The sequence below is a fragment of the Sturnus vulgaris genome, unplaced genomic scaffold, assembly GCF_052056855.1.
Source record: "Sturnus vulgaris isolate bStuVul1 unplaced genomic scaffold, bStuVul1.hap1 Scaffold_254, whole genome shotgun sequence".
Classification (NCBI taxonomy): Eukaryota; Metazoa; Chordata; class Aves; order Passeriformes; family Sturnidae; genus Sturnus; species Sturnus vulgaris.
Window position 1 is genome coordinate 10,804 of NW_028276338.1, and position 4,197 is coordinate 15,000.

The following is a 4,197-nucleotide window of genomic DNA, read 5'->3' on the forward strand; positions in this document are numbered from 1 at the left end:
AATCCAGGAAAATTGCGGGAAAAAATGCTTGAAAAATTGGGGAAAAAATCCGAGAGAAATGGGGAATAAATCAGTGAGAAATGGGTCGTAAATATCATTGAGAAATGGGGAAAAAACGAGTGAGAAATGGGGAAAAAACGAGTGAGAAATGGGGAAAAATCAGTTAGAAATGGGTCGTAAATATCAGTGAGAAATGGGGAAAAAATCATTGAAAAATGGGGAAAAAATCAGGGAGAAATGGAGAAAAATCGGGAAAAATCCAGGAAAATTGCGGGAAAAAATGCATGAAAAATTGGGGCAAAAATCAGAAATGGGGGGGGAAATGCAGGAAAAATGGGGGGAAAATTTAGAGAGAAATGGGGCCAAAAATCAGTGAGAAATGGGGGGGGAAATGGGGAAATATCCATGAAAATTGGGGGAAACATCCATGAGAAATGGGGGGAAAAATCTGTGAGAGACGGGGAAAAATGGGGAAAAAAATCCACGAAAAATAGGGGGAAAAATGCGTGAAAAATGGGGGGAAAATCAGTGAGAAATGGGGAAAAAACGAGTGAGAAATGGGGAAAAATCAATGAGAAATGGGGGGGAAAAATCAGTGAGAAATGGGGAAAAATCAGGAAAAAATCCAGGAAAATTGCGGGAAAAAATGCTTGAAAAATTGGGGAAAAAATCCGAGAGAAATGGGGAATAAATCAGTGAGAAATGGGGGGAAAAATGCATGAAAAATGGGGGAAAAAATCATTGAGAAATGGGGCAAAAATCAGTGATAAATGGGGAAAAAATCAGTGATTAATGGGCGGAAAAATGCATGAAAAATGTTGGAAAAAATCCGAGAGAAATGGGGGCAAAAATCAGTGAGAAATGGGGGGGAAAGTCGGGAAAAAATCCACGCAAAATGGTTGGAAAAATCCATGAAAAATGGAGGAAAAAGAATCAGTGAGAAATGGGGGGGGGGAAATCAGTGAGAAATGGGGGAAAATGGGGGAAATCATCAGTGAGAAACGGGGAAAAAGGGGGAAAAAATCCATGAAAAATGAGGGAAATAATCAGTGAGAAACAGGGGAAAAAAATCAATGAGAAATGGGGAGAAATTGGGGACAAAATCAGCGAGAAATGGGTGAAAAATCAATGGCAAATGGGGGTAAAGTCGATGAAAAATGGGGGAATATTCAGTGAGAAATGGGGGGAAAAAAATCAGTGAGTAATGGGGGAAAAATGGGGAAAAAATCCATGAGAAATGGGGGAAAATTGGGGACAAAATCAGCGAGAAATGGGTGAAAAATCAATGGTAAATGGGGGTAAAGTCGATGAAAAATGGGGGAATATTCAGTGAGAAATGGGGGGAAAAAAATCAGTGAGTAATGGGGGAAAAATGGGGAAAGAATCCATGAAAAATGGGTGGAAAAAATCAGTTAGAAATGGGGGGAAAATCAGTGAGAAATGGGGGGGAAAAATCAGTGAGAAATGGGGGAAAAAAATCGGTGAGAAATGGGGAAAAAATATTTGAAAAATTGGGAAAAAAAATCATTGAGAAATGGGGGAAAAAAATTAGTGAGAAATGGGGAAAATTTGGGAAAAAATCCAAGAAAATTGCGGGGGAAAAAATCAGTGAGAAATGGGGGAAAAATGCATGAAAAATGGGGGGAAATATCAGAGAGAAATGGGGAAAAAATCAATAAAAAATGGCGGGAAAAATCAGATCGGTGATCGATAGCTAATGCATGCCTATGGATTAGATCGGCGATCGATTGATCGCGACTACCGATCGATTATATCGGCGATCGATTGCTAATGCCTGCCGATCGATTAGATCGGCGATCGATTGATCGCGCCTGCCGATCGATTAGATCGGCGATCGATTGATCGCGCCTGCCGATCGATTAGATCGGCGATCGATTGATGGCGCCTGCCGATCGATTAGATCGGCGATCGATTGCTAATGCCTGCCGATCGATTGATCGCGCCTGCCGATCGATTAGATCGGCGATCGATTGCTAATGCCTGCCGATCGATTAGATCGGCGATCGATTGATCGCGCCTGCCGATCGATTAGATCGGCGATCGATTTCCAATGCCTGCCGATCGATTGCTAATGCACACTATTTGCACACTCCTTGCACACCCTTTGCACTCATACAGAGGCAGGAGGTTTCTCAGTTCTGGTCGGGGTTTCTTGGGGCGTTCATTCCGGGGGATTTCCTCAAGGATTGGGACACTCCTTGATTCCATCCCTTGCCTGTCTCCCAAGCGCCACCCTGTGGGCAGAGCGCGGTACTGCGCGCCTGCCTCTCCCAAGATGGCGGCTCGGGTGTCGCTCCCCGACCTTCTAACTCTGGCTGCAAAAGGAGGGTGGCACAGCAAGGAGCCCGCTCGCTCTAGTGGGATGCCTGCGCACGACGCCGACACCGATCCCACGGGTGCGGTTTTCGGCGGCGTTTCCAATCGTGCGGACATCTCCTTCAGCCCGCTTCGGCCCGGGGAAGAGGGGCGGGGCCGCCAGCGATGGTGCCGGCGCAGCCCGGGCAGGCTCGGGGCGGAGCCGGGGCTTGGCGAGGCGGGGCACGGAGGTCCCGGGGACGGGACCGGGCGGGGCCGGGGCGGTGCTTTAGGGGCGGTCCCCAGTGGTCCCAGGCGGCACCGGGGGCGGGGCCGGGTGATCCCGGAGAGGTACCGAGCTGTGCTGGGGACGGTGCTGCAGGGGCGGTGCCGGGCCCGCCTCAGGGTGATTGAATGCCCAGAAATCGCCTTCTCTGCCCCGTGCTCACAGTGAGCTGCGGGCTGCAGCGTGTTGTCGGAGCTCAGCACACAGCACGGATTTGGGCTTCCCATCCTCTCAAACCCTCTCCCCCTTCTTCCTCCTCCTCATCTTCCTCTTTTTCCTCTCCCTCCGCCTCGCCCCCCTCCCCGGGCCCCTGACTCCCCCCGGGATCCCCTCCTCCGGAGGCGGCCCTTCCGAACCGACCCCCCCTCCAAGCCCCGGAGCCCGAGACCATTAAGGTAAGCTTTGGAATTGAAATATCAGGATATTCACTCTATCCCACTGGCCTGAAATTTCAGGATTGTACGATTTTTTCTTGAAGCAGTTACCTTTGCTGCAGGATTGTGTGGTCACCAGTCTCCTTTCCTGTGACTCTTGTTGAAATTTGCTGTCAGATAACCGGCTAGTAACGAAATATTTGACAGAAATCAATGCCGTGAACGGACTTCACTGCAGCAGTTGATGAAAGAGCAAAGAAAATGTCTGTCGTGTTTACGCACCCCCCCGAGGCTGAATGAATTCTGATACTGTAATAAATCAGTGCAGTTGGTGCCTGCAAAGGTCTTGACATTGATCAAGAAGATATTACTTTGGATTGTTACTTTTTATCAGCGTTTCTTTAATCTATACTTCAGCACTCTAGCCTTTCATAAGTCTTCTCCGGTTTCCTCTGGCCCTGCAGAGTAGTCCTCTCTGTTATTGTCTGATCCCAGCTTTGATGCAAGGAGTACTTTTTGTCTTGAAAATTAGCATCCCCCTCTGCATATTTAAATTAGTTATTTGACTTTTGAGAAAAAGCTGGTCAGCTCGAAGTCCACCAGACACCAGAGGCTGCTGTTTTTAGCACATTATTCAAGGAGGACATCTTTTAGTTACCTAAGTAGGGGTAGAGATATACCCCTAGGAATAAGGAATAAATGCAACCAGACTGTCCTGCCAAGAAAAAAATCCAGTTACAGTGACTGAATTAGGGTTTAGTTGCCCTTGATCCCTGCAAGGGATTAAAGGCAGGTTCACTTGGTCTCCCAGCAATGAATGTCTCAACCAAAAGCTGCTCAAAATGTGCCGTTTAGGGTTAGGTTTAGGGTTAGGGTTAGGGTTATGGTTAGTTGGGTTTGGGTTATGGTTAGGGTTATTTTGGTAAAGGTAAGGCTTAGGGTTAGTGTTAGGGCTAGTTGGTTTAGGGTTAGGGTTAGGGTTATTTGGTTTAGGGTTAGGTTTAGGGTCAGAGTTAGGGTTAGGGTTAGGGTTATTTGGGCTAGGGTTAGGGTTAGGGTTAGGGTTAGGGTTAGGGTTAGGTTTAGGGTTTGTGTTAGGGTTAGAGTTAGTTAGGTTAGGGTTAGGGTTATGGTTATTAGGGTTAGTGTTAGGGCTACTTCTGTTAGGGTTAGGGTTAGTTGCGTTATGGGTAGGGTTAGTTGGTTATGGTTAGGGTTATT